Here is a 13,594-nt window from a genome sequence, read left to right on the forward strand (position 1 = left end):
GAAATGAGTGCAATTGAGAGTACAGAGTGGAACTGCCGAATTTTAGGGTTTCAGTTCAGTTCAGTTCAGTTCAGTTCAGTACACTCACTCAGTCATGTCTGACTCTTTGCGATCCCATGGACTGCAGCACACTAGGCCTCCCTGTCCATCATCAAGTCCCAGAGTTTACTCAAACTCATGTCCACTGAGTTGGTGAGGCCATTCAACCATCTTATCCTCTGTTGTCCCCTTTTCCTCCTGCCTTCAGTCTTTCCCAGCATCAGGGTCTTTACAAATGAGTCAGTTCTTCGCATCAGGTGGCCAAGTATTGGAGTTTCAGCTTCAACATCAGTCCTTGCAATGGATATTCAGTCCTTTAGGATGGACTGGTTGGATCTCCTTGCAGTCCATGGGATGCTCAAGAGTATTCTCCAACACCACAGTTCAAAAGCATCAGTTCTTCAGCACTCAGCTTTCTTTATAGTCCAAGTCTCACATCCATACATGACTACTGGAAAAGCCATAGCTTTGGCTAGATGGACCATTGTTGGCAAAGTAATGTCTCTGCTTTTTAAAATGCTGTTTAGGTTGGTCATAACTTTTCTTCCAAGGAGCAAGTTTCTTTTAATTTCATGGCTGCAGTCACCATCTGCAGTGATTTTGGAGCCTCCTCAAATAAGGGATCATTCTGTCGTTTTTGAGATTGTATCCAAGTACTGCATTTCGGACTCTTTTGTTGACTATGAGGGCTACTCCATTTCTTCTAAGGGACTCTTGTCCACAGTAGTAGATTTAATGGTCATCTGAGTTAAAGTCACCCATTCCAGTCCATTTTAATTTGCTGATTCCTAAAATGTCTATGTTCATTCTTGCTATCTCCTGTTTTACCACTTCCAATTTGCCTTGATTCATGGACCTAATATTCCAGGTTCCTATGCAATATTGCTTTTTGCAGCATTGGACTTTACTTCTATCACCAGTCACATCCACAACTGGGTGTTGTTTTTGTTTTGGCCCCATCTCTTCATTCTTTCTGAAGTTGTTTCTCCACTCTTCTGCAGTAGCTTACTGGGCACCTACTGACCCGGAGAATTCATTTTTCAGTGTCCTGTCTTTTTACCTTTTCATACTGTTCATGTGAGGAGATACCCCACGTCCAAGGGCAGAGAAGCTCCAGAAAGATGGTAAAAGGGGCAAATTCGTGTTTAGAATCAAACTCCATACCTTCCAGAGATGCTCAGAGGGCTCAAACAAATCTTGTGCACACCAGGACCCAGAGACCCCACAGAGACTGAGACAGAACTGTGTTTGGGAGTCTCCTGTGGAGGTACAGGTCAGCAGTGGACGGCTGCAGGAGCAGGACTCTGGGTGCAGCAGACCTGGGTATGGCATAAGCCCTCCTGTAGGGCCACCATAGAGCTGCCAGAACATACACAGTATTGGGGAAATCGACTCTTGGAGGCACAAACAGAAACTTGTGCACACCAGGACCCAGGAGAAAGGAGCAATGACCCACAAGAGACTGACCCAGACTTGCCCAGGAGTGTCCAGGAGTCACCAGCAGAGGCGTGGGTCGTGGTGGCTTGCTGCAGGGTTGAGGGCACTGAATGTAGCAGTGCATGCAGGGACCTTTTGAAGGAGGTCACCATTATCTTCATTACCTCCACCATACTTTGGCCTCTGGTCAAATAACAGGGAGGGAACACAGTCCCACCTTTCAGCAGAAAATTGGATTAAAGATTTACTAAGCATCCTGAAAAATGATGCTGTGAAAGTGCTGCACTCAATATGCCAGCAAATTTGGAAAACTCAGCAGTGGCCACAGGACTGGAAAAGGTCAGTTTTCTTTCCAATCCCAAAGAAAGGCAATGCCAAAGAATGCTCAAACTACCACACAATTGCACTCATCTCTTATGCTAGTAAAGTAATGCTCAAAATTCTCCAGGCCAGGCTTCAGCAATACGTGAAATGTGAACTTCTTGATGTTCAAGCTGGTTTTCGAAAAGGCAGAGGAACCAGAGATCAAATTGCCAACATCCACTGGATCATGGAAAAAGCAAGAGAGTTCCAGAAAAACATCTCTTTCTGCTTTATTGACTATGCCAAAGCCTTTGACTGTGTGGATCACAGTAAACTGTGGAAACTTCTGAGAGAGATGGGAATACCAGACCACCTGACCTGCCTCTTGAGAAATCTGTATGCAGGTCAGGAAACAACAGTTAGAACTGGACATGGAATAACAGACTGGTTCCAAATAGGAAAAGGAATACATCAAGGCTGTATATTGTCACCCTGGTTATTCAACTTATGTGCAGAGTACATCATGAGAAACGCTGGGCTGGAAGAAACACAAGCTGGAATCAGGGTTGCCGGGAGAAATATCAATAACCTCAGATATGCAGATGACACCATCCTTATGGCGGAAAGTGAAGAGGAACTAAAAAGCCTCTTGATGAAAGTGAAAGAGGAGAGTGAAAAAGTTGGCTTAAAGCTCAACATTGAGAAAACGAAGATCATGGCATCTGGTCCCATGACTTCATGGGAAATAGATGGGGAAACAGTGGAAACAGTGTCAGACTTTATTTTGGGGGGCTCCAAAATCACTGCAGATGGTGATTGCAGCCATGAAATTAAAAGATACTTACTCCTTGGAAGGAAAGTTATGACCAACCTAGATAGCATATTCAAAAGCAGAGACATTACTTTGCCAACAAAATTCCATTTAGTCAAGGCTATGGTTTTTCCTGTGGTCATGTATGGATGTGAGGGTTGCACAGTGAAGAAGGCTGAGCGCCACAGAATTGACGCTTTTGAACTGTGGTGTTGGAGAAGACTCTTGAGAGTCCCTTGGACTGCAAGGAGATCCAACCAGTCCATTCTGAGGGAGATCAGCCCTGGGATTTCTTTGGAAGGAATGATGCTAAAGCTGAAACTCCAGTACTTTGGCCACCTCATGCGAAGTGTTGACTCATTGGAAAAGACTCTGATGGTGTGAGGGATTGGAGGCAGGAGGAGAAGGGGGCTACAGAGGATGAGATGGCTGGATGGCATCACTGACTCGATGGACATGAGTCTGAGTGAACTCTGGGAGTTGGTGATGGACAGGGAGGCCTAGCGTGCTGTGATTCATGGGGTCACAAAGAGTCGGACATGACTGAGCAACTGAACTGAAGCATGGCTCAGATGGTAAAGCATCTGCTTGGAATGCGGGAGAGCAGGGTTTGACCCCTGCGTTGGGAAGATCCCCTGGAGAAGGAAATGGCAACCCACTCCAGTACTCTCCCTGGAAAATCCCATGGACAGAGGAGTCTGGTAGCTATAGTCCATGGCATTGCAGAGTTGGACACGACTGAGCGGCTTCACTTTCACTTTTAAGCATGGCCCTACCCATTCAAACAAGACCCAGCTTCCCCCTCAGTCAGTCTGTCCCATCAGGAAGCTTCCATAAGCCTCTTATCCTTCTGCTTCATTTTTGGGTGTTAGTTCTAGAACTGCTTGTAGGTCTTAACAGAACCAGTCAACTTCAGCCTCTTTAGCATTACTGGTCAGGCAGAGACTTGAATTACTGTGATAATGAATGATTTGCCTTGGAAACAAACAGAGATCATGCCATTGTTTTTGAGATTGCATACAAGTCTATGCCCTGACCAGTAATTCTGAAGAAGATGAAGCTGAATGGCTCTATGAAGACCTACAAGCCATTCTAGAACCGACACCCCAAAAGGACATCCTTTTCATTATAGGGGAGTGGAATGCAAAAATAAGAAGTCAAGAAACACCTGGAGTAACAGGCAAATTAGGCCTTGGAGTTCAGAATGAAACATGGCAAAGTGAGTAGAGTTTTGCCAAGAGAATGCACTGGTCATAGCAAACACCCTCTTCCAACAACACAAGAGAAGACTACACATGGACATCATCAGATGGGGAATACCCAAATCAGATTGATTATATTCTTTGCAGCCAAAGATGGAGAAGCTCTATACAATCAACAGGAAAAAGACCAGGAGCTAACTGTGGCTCAGATCATGAACTCCTTATTGCCAATTTCAGACTTAAAGAAAGTAGGGAAAACCACTAGACCATTCAGGTATGACCTATATTGAATCCCTTATGATTATGCAGTGGAATTGAGAAATAGATTCAAGGGATTAGATCTGATAGACAGAGTACCTGAAGAACTATGTTCGGAGGTTAGTGACATTTTACAGGAGACAGGGAGCAAGGCCATCTCCAAGAAATAGAAATGCAAAAAGGCAAAATGGTTGTCTGAAGAGGCCGTATAAATAGCTGAGAAAAGAAGAGAAGCTAAAGGCAAAGGAGAAAAGGAAAGATATACCCATCTGAATGCAGAGTTCCAAAGAATACCAAGGAGAGATAAGAAAGCCTTCCACAGTGATCAATGCAAAGAAATAGAGGAAAACAATAGAATGGGAAAGATTAGAAATCTCTTCAAGAAAATTAGAGATACCAAGGGAACTTTTCAGGCAAAGATTGGCACCATAAAGGACAGAAATGGTATGGACCTAACAGAAGCAGAAAATATTAAGAAGAGGTGGCAAGAATACACAGGAGAACTATACCCAGATAATGATGGTGTGATCACTCACCTAGGGCCAGATATGCTGAAATGTGAAGTCAAGTGGGCCTTAGAAAGCATCATTGCGAACAAAACTAGAGGAGGTGATGGAATTCCAATGAATCTATTTCAAATCCTAAAAGATGATGTGAAAGTGCTGCACTCAATATGCCAGCAAATTTGGAAAACTCAGCAGTGGCCACAGGACTGGTAAGGGTCAGTGTTCATTCCAATTCCAAAGAAAGGCAATGCCAAAGAATGCTCAGCCTACTGCACAATTGCACTCATCTCACATGCTAACAAAGTAATGCTCAAAATCTTCCCAGCTAGGCTTCAACAGTCCATGAACTGTGAGCTTCCAGATGTTAAAACTGGATTTAGAAAAGGGAGAGGAAGCCGATATCAAATTGCCAACATCTGTTGGATCATGAAAAAAGGAAGAGAGTTCCCAAAAAACATCTATTTTTGCTTTATTGACTATGCCAAAGCTTTTGTGTGGATCACAACAAACTGTGGAAAATTCTTAAAGAGATGGGAATACCAGACCACCTAACCTACCTTGTGAGAAATCTGTATGCAGGCCAAGAAGCAACAGTTAGAACTGGACATGGAACAACAGACTGGTTCCAACTAGGGAAAGGTGTCTGTCAAGGCTGTATATTATCACCCTGCTTATTTAACTTGTATGCCGAGTACATCATGGGAAGTACTGGACTGGATGAAGCACAAGCAGGAATCAAGATTGCTGGGAGATATATCAATATCCTCAGATATACAGATGACACCACCCTTATGGCAGAAAGCGATGAAGAACTAAAGAGCCTTTTAATTAAAGTGAAAGAGGAGAGTGAAAAGTGGACTTGAAGCTCAACATTCAGAAAATTAAGATCATGGCATCTGGTCCCATCACTTCACGGCAAATAGATGGGGAAACAGTGGAAACAGTGTCAGACTTTATTTTTTGGGGCTCCAAAACCACTGCAGATGGTGACTGCAACCATGAAATTAAAAGCCATTTGCTCCTTGGAAGAAAAGTTATGACCAACCTAGACAGCATATAAAAAAGCAGAGACATTACTCTGCAACAAAGGTCTTTCTAGTCAAAGCTATGGTTTTTCCAGTAGTCATGTATGGATGTGAAAGTTGGACTATAAAGAAAGCTTTGATGCTTTCGAACTGTGGTGTTGGGGAAGACTCTTGAGAGTCCATTTGACAGCAAGGAGATCCAACACGTCAGTCCTAAAGGAAATCAGTCCTGAATATTCTTTGGAAGGACTGATGCTAAAGCTGAAACTCCCATCCTTTGGCCACCTGATGCAAAGAACTGACTCATTTGAAAAGACCCTGATGCTGGGAAAGATTGAAGGTGGGAGGAGAAGGGGACGACAGAGGATGAGATGGTTGGATGGCATCACTGACTGAATGGACATGAGTTTGAGTCAACTCCGGGAGTTGGTGATGGACAGGGAGGCCTGGTGTGCTGCAGCCTATGCAGTTGCAAAGAGTTGTATATGACTGAGTGACTGAACTGAACTGACTGAACTCAATAAAGGAAAGAATAAGTATAGAAGAATAATATTTTCACCATTATTTTGCTACAATTGGTTATTAAAGTGTTTTACCTTTTTATGACATATGGTAAAAAAAAATCTACATTTCATTATTTTAGCTCAGTTTTCTATGAGAGATGGTATTTTTCTATTATTAACATAATCATGTATAATTTTCCTGACATTTCTATAAATAGAAATATTTATATTCATATGTACACCTTTATGTATTTATAATTATAATTAAGATATTACAGATTTTCCACCAAATTTGTATGATGGAGAACTTTAAATTCTAAAGTCTTGCTTTTTGCAATACCAAAAAAATTTGTTGCAAATAGTTGATATTAAGCTTTGAGACTTTCAAAATATTCTTCATAGGTTGTGATTTACATGTCTAGGTAGTTTATGTCATTAGGATCTTTTCTAAACAGAGCCATCCAGTCCATCATCTTCTGAAATAACTATTCTTTCAATTACACTTTAGTAAGTAATATTTAATTCATTTTTTAAAGTTAATTATTTCATTCATTGTTGAGACTCTGCTTTGCTGCTTGACACTGTTCTTTCTTGGCATCTTTAAAAAGGGAATAATTTTAGCTTATTGAGCTGTTTCTAGATAGGGTGAAGAGAGGTGAGTGCAGCCCAGGGGATTAGCTTCTAGCCAGGCTTTTCTGGATCACTGAACATTACCTTATAAACAAACATCTGACTGCTAAAAACTCAAAGTCTATTTTCACATTCATTTTATGAATTTCATTCATGTCATTTCTTTTCACTTATTCTTTTTGCAAGGTGAGGATGCATTCTCAATTTGATATTTTCGTTCCAGAGAGTAGCTCTAAAAGTACTATTAAAATAATGCATGCTTGCTTTTTATGCCTTTCATTTTCAGTTTTGTAGGATTTTGAACAGAGTGATTGTTAATACACCATGGCAACATTAGTTATGTTTGCATGTGTGAAAAAGTAAACATTGGAATATGAAAATATTGAAAATTCTTGGAAAGAAAAAAATCTATCTCAATTGTTTTGCTAATGCTGCCTCAATTCAGTTTGCAGTTATTTACTCTGGTTCAGTGAATATCTAGAACAAAAATCCAACTGAACTTATCCTAGTAAGTAAGGCTTTTTTAAGAAAGGTTAATGCACATTGCTTATGACTTTTGTTCATGAGATGAATTTTTATTTTTCATACTAAAGCCACAAGTAAATCCAGGATTCATGAACTGAATTATGTAGACATAAAGAATTAAATTAGATTTAACATATGCATGTTCCTAATCTCATGCTCTGTGTCAACCATGTCTTCAGTTACAGCAATTACTAACAACAACCGGGAGAAATATCAATAACCTCAGATATGCAGATGACACCACCCTTATGGCAGAAAGTGAAGAGGAACTAAAAAGCCTCTTGATGAAAGTGAAAGAGGAGAGTGAAAAACTTGGCTTAAAGCTCAACATTCAGAAAACAAAGATCATGGCATCTGGTCCTATGACTTCATGGAAAACATATGGGGAAACCGTGGAAACAGTGTCAGACTTTATTTTTGGGGGCTCCAAAATCACTGTAGATGATGATTGCAGCCATGAAATTAAAAGACGCTTATTCCTTGGAAGAAAATCTATGACCAACCTAGATAGCATATTCAAAAGCAGAGACGTTACTTTGCGAACTAAGGTCCGTCTAGTCAAGGCTATGGTTTTTCCTGTGGTCATGTATGGATGTGAGAGTTGGACTGTGAGGAAAGCTGAGCGCTGAAGAATTGATGCTTTTGAACTGTGATGTTGGAGAAGACTCTTGAGAGTCCCTTGGACTGCAAGGAGATCCAACCAGTCCATTCTAAAGGAGATCAGCCCTGGGATTTCTTTGGAGGGAATGGTGCTAAAGCTGAAACTCCAGTACTTTGGCCACCTCACGTGAAGAGTTGACTCATTGGAAAAGGCTCTGATGCTGGGAGGGATTGGGGGCAGGAGGAGAAGGGGACGACAGAGGATGAGATGGCTGGATGGCATCACTGACTTGGACTTGATTGTGAACTCTGGGAGTTGGTGATGGACAGGGAGGCCTGGCATGCTGCGATTCATGGAGTCGCAAAGAGTCAGACACGACTGAGCGACTGAACTGAACTGACATGCTACTTATCAGTGTTCTTTGCTAGGTGGGAAATATTGAGGGCGTCTGCACATCTGTATTTTCAATATGGTATCCCCAGTGCCCAGTGTGTAACAGTGGATGCTCAGTAAGTTCAATCAAAGGAAGGAAAATATAGTTATATAGTTAAGTTCATTAAAATCAATTTAGACAAAAGTCAACGAGTTAAGCACACAGGAATTACCCACATAAAACTGTTTAGAAAAATAGAGCACCTTTGGCTAGAGACAAGTAAGTATCAGTGTAGGGTGATATTACAATAGATGGAGTTTTTATTTATACTATTATATTTATATAAAGTTTATTATTTATACAAGGTTTGTATTATTCTAAAGACAGGAGGAAGTACAAAACTAACAACCTACATGCTGAATTTTATTGGGTGCTTTTGAATTGGTTTGAGCTGCCAGCACAGCTTGTAGACCTAATCGAGTTTTGATCTCCTAGTTTTCTCCTGCTTATCATGTCATTTTTAGCCTAAGATGTAACTTCTGCTAGAGGGGTCAGACTTGGTTTGGAAGAATTGGTAATTGCAAAACTCTTTGTTGCTGAATTAGAAGGAATGACTGTTAGAGTCATTTTGTTTTATCTTTATAAGCAGTTTCTAACCTTGAATTTGCCATTTTCACAAGGGTTCAGCAGGCATTTTCCACCCTTTGCAGTTTTGATTTGCTGGTCTGTGTCAACCTAAGGTTTTAATCGACAGGTCTATTAGAGGACAGCAGATTGTGATGGGTGGATAAGCTTCGTATCTGAGTATGTTCTGAAAAAGTGTTTAGCTACTATGAAAAGTTCAAATTTTCAAATACAGAGGCCCCAACACATGTCCTAATTTGAAAGAGTTTAAAGGAGCTTTGAAGGGTCTTCCTGATGGCTCAGTTGATAAAGAATATGCCTGCAATGTGGGAAACCTGGGTTCGATCCCTGGGTTGGGAAGATCCCCTGGAGGAAGGCACGGCAACCCACTCCAGTATTCTTGCCTGGGAAATCTCATGGACAGAGGAGCCTGGTGGGCTACAGTCCATAGGGTTGCAAAGAGTTGGACATGATGAAGCGACTAAGCACAAAGGGGCTTTGAGGAACTTTACCCTCATCCACAATGGGATTCACGCTTGAACAGATGAGGTTGTAAAGAAAGTCATACTGTGGGGATAGGAAATTAACCTTGTGAGGAAAATACTCCAGGGAGTCATTATTAGTAGGGACAAAGGAAGGCGCCATGGAGACTGGGTTAGACGGATCAGCATGGTCTCTCCCACCAGATGCTGCCTCTCTTTCCAAATGTTGATGGTACTGGCAAGATGAGCTCTGTGGAATGGATAAGGGCTTCCAAAACCTCTGCTATGAGAAGCCCCCTTGAAAGTAGAAGTTGCTCACCACTAGAGCAAGAAGAATCAATAGGATAAAGTGAAGACCTGGGGAGGGCCTGGGGGAGCTCAGTTACAGTGCTGGCAGTGACTAAAATTAACTCGATATTTTAACTTGTGTTGGTGATTGCAAAAGAAGAAGAATGCAAATGAAAGTAAATGCGATTTGTTTCCTTATACTGACTACTTGTTTTTAGTGTAGGCAAATCTAAATGTCAAAAATGAAAATGATCTGATCTTTTTTTAAAAAAACTTTTTATTAGAGTATAGTTGCTTTACAATGTTGTGTTAGTTTCTGCCAAACAGCAAAGTGAATCAGCTATAATGTGTATGTATATCCACTCTTTTTGGAACTTCCTTCCCATGTAGGTCACCACAGAGCATTGAGTAGGGTTCCCTGTGCTACAACAGTAGGTTCTCATTAGTTATCCACTTTGTACCTAGTAGTAGTGAGAGAGAGCCAGAAACTCCTACAAGATCAATCATAAGAAATAAGTTAATACTGTAGTCATGGAAATGCATATTATATTTTTGAAGCTAAATATGTACATTTGACTCTGACAGGGAAACTGGGACCTATGTTGGGTTGTATCTACAAGAACCTGTTTTAAAAAAATGTGATACAGTTTTCTTCTTCAGCATCAGCTGGGAATGATCTTGGAGCATGAAGTTTATCAGAGAGGAAGAAACTTCTCTAGCAATTATCCTCTGGGGTCAGCTCTGCAAGTTGCTCCCACATGAATAGCCTTTCCCCTTCATCCTGTTCTGACTCAACCCGTTCCTTAATAGCTTCAGACTTTATTCCCTGCAGCTCTCATGAGAGCAGCATTTGTGGACAGATGGTAAGGCAGGGTGGTATATGTGGGAAGCCTCTGTCTTTGTACAGGATTTACTTTTTGAATCTATTTATTAAGAGACCTTGGGAAAGTCTGTTGTTGCACAGCCATCTGAGTGGCATCTTGTTGGTAGAATTTATTCAAATAGTTTTCCTGCTCTTTATGACACAGACTGATTTGGTTTTCTGTTTATTTGCTTACTATTATTTTCCATTACAGCCTCTGAAGAATAGTGTCTTTACTAACACTCTGGAATTGTACTACTCCTAAACAAATAAACAAGTAAAACTATTTGCATCAAAATTCTTTTATCCTTAAAGGTCAGCTCAAATTGTGCTTCCCTTTGGTGGTTTTTCTAGATTTCTCCTGAGTCAGAAGTGTCTTCTTTATTTTGTATGATCCTTGAGCACATTGCCTCATTTAAAGAAAACAACAACATCTTTTTCTGTTAATGGCATTTGATGGCTGGGAAAAGTACATCCCAAGTCTTTAAAGAACAATCTAATACTGATTTCCTTTAAAAAAAAAAAAAAAGAAACTCAGCTCTTAGATCAATGCCTTATATATAACCAATGTTTGCAAGAAGAATGTTTGGTGGATTGGTCATAAGAGAACGTGTTTTGAGAGAAGGGTAGAGGGCAATAGTTAAGAAATAGTGCTCTGAAATCAGATAATACCACGGTTTAGGTCTCATAATTTATATTCTGCTATTAGATTTATCTCCTTGGACAAATTGTTTACTGTATGAAAATTTCAGAAAAGTTCATCCACAAAATAGAATAGAAGTTGATGTATACTTTTCAAAATTCTCATTAGAATTAAATTAGGTAATATATTCAATTTAACCCTATCACTAATAGGCATTCAACAGAGAACTAGTTGTTATTATTAACTTTAATTATGATCGTTAATCTACTAGTTTTATTTTCCATAAAGATATACAAGAAAGGGTATGCTTAGGACGTATTAAACAGGCCAAGAACTAACAACAGTGGTAAGTAGCAAGTATTCTTTAGTGAGGCCAATCCTTTTGTGAGGGTGCCCCAGACAGAAGAGTGTGCATGCACCTCTAGTAACTTAAAGGAAACACAATATTATCTGGTTTTGAAAAGTAGAAAGACATTAACATTGGACATAGAAACCTTTGGAATAAAATATTGTCTTAGCTGATCATTAAGAAAAATCTTTTCATGATTTCAATAGGTCTTAACATACGAAATAATTCTATTCCAAATATTTGGTGACCAGGAGAAAATTACTGCTCTCTCTGTTTCGTCATTTAGGGTTCCACTAGGAATGCTACAGTTATTAATGACAAGTGGTTCCTGTGGAGAGACTTTTAAAGGCTCCTCTCTTGCTTGAATCCTGGCCTTTCACAGCGATGCCACAGCAGTCTCCTTTTACTGGGATTTGGGGATTCTTGCCCTCAATACTATCAACAAAAAATTACATTCATCTAACTCCGTTGCTCCCAAACGTAACCAGTTTTTGTGCTGAAACTCATGGAAAAATGAGTTCATAAAAGAACAAGATCTTTCTGGATAAAGACAAGACGCTTCTTGAAACAATAAACAGTTATGTAATACAACTGCTTCTGTGATCGAATATACTGTATAATAAAAGACTAGAAAATGTCTTGCTTATTTTCTACTAAAGATCTTACTTGAAGGCATGACTTGAAAGGCATAACTGATCTTCTAAGTTACAATTTCAGTCTAGGAATGTGCTGAAGGTGTGAAGAGTGGTGATGATTCTTATATACATTTTGTGTCTACAGTTCCTTAAACTTAAATTGTATCAGGAAAGCTCATTGTGAGATGCATTTCTGTCATTCAAGTGAATTTCTACAAAACTGGGATCAGGATGCAGAGAAAATGGCACTATTTTTAAGGATTCAAATTTCTCTTGAAATACTTAAAAATTTGTTGAGTGTCTTGAAGCACATCTAAGGGTTTTGAAAGACTCAGGTTTTGATGGCCAATTTTTTTAATCCATTGATTTCACCCACCTCTGTCATCCATCCATCCTACAAAAGGCCCTTGAGACATCAATATGTCTGCTGCGGAGATGGTCGACATTAAACAGCAATTACCCGTATGACCAGAGTTCATTTGGGAGCACTACTGAAGGAAAGTCTAGTATAGAATAAGGAATCAGAAATGGCTTTGGAAGGGTAATGCACCTGTGTTAAAACTTGAAGAAGAGGAAGATTTTTTTTTCCCCTGGTGATCTAGCAGGGGAATATAGAATGTTGCACTACTAGCGTTTTAAGAAATATTAGAAGTCAACCATTCCTCAGCTTCTCCCTGTATGTCCCTTGTCTTAGAGGGACTATTAAATACTAATTTTTTCTCGTCTCAAAGATCATTTATACAGTGATTACTATATGCCAAGCACTGTTTTAAATTTTTCATATGAGTCCATTTAATCTCAAACTTATAAGGTAGGTACTATCATGATTCCCTTTTTCAAGAGGAGAGAACAGTGATACAAGTTAGATAGTTTGCCAGCTAACACAGCTGGTCCATGGTGGAAGAGGCATTCCATTGGGTTGCAGAGCTTAACTCTCACCTCCTGCACTCTGCTTGTGATAAGCAGGATGATGGCACCCTAAAGAAGTCCAGGTCCTAGTTTCCTCTAATCTATGGGTATATTTACCTCAAGTAGCAAGAGACTTCACAGATGTAATTATGGATTTTGAAATGAAGCAATAACCCTGGATTACATGGGTGGGCCTGTTGACAAGTGTCCTTAAATGTGAGGAGGGAAGCAGAAAAGTTAGAGGTTTGAGGAGGGAAACAGGGGTCAGAACAATGCTATGTCTGAAAGGACATAGATAAGAAACTCAAGTGGCTTCTAGAAGCTGGAAATTTATTCCTTATATAAATCCTCTCCTTGGAGCCTCTGGAAAGAACCAGTGCTGTCAACACCTAGATCTTAAACCAGTGAACCCCATTTTGGACTTCTCTCCCCAGAACTGTAAGATAATAAAGTTGTGTAGTTTTACCACTAAGTTTGTGGTAATTTGTTACAGCAGCAGTGAGAAACTAATATAACTTTCTTAAAATAGCTTCTTTTACTTTCATACCAAATAACTACATTTATTTTTTAATTATCTCACATTCAGGGT

This window comes from Ovis canadensis, chromosome 2, assembly GCF_042477335.2.
Source record: "Ovis canadensis isolate MfBH-ARS-UI-01 breed Bighorn chromosome 2, ARS-UI_OviCan_v2, whole genome shotgun sequence".
NCBI lineage: Eukaryota > Metazoa > Chordata > Mammalia > Artiodactyla > Bovidae > Ovis > Ovis canadensis.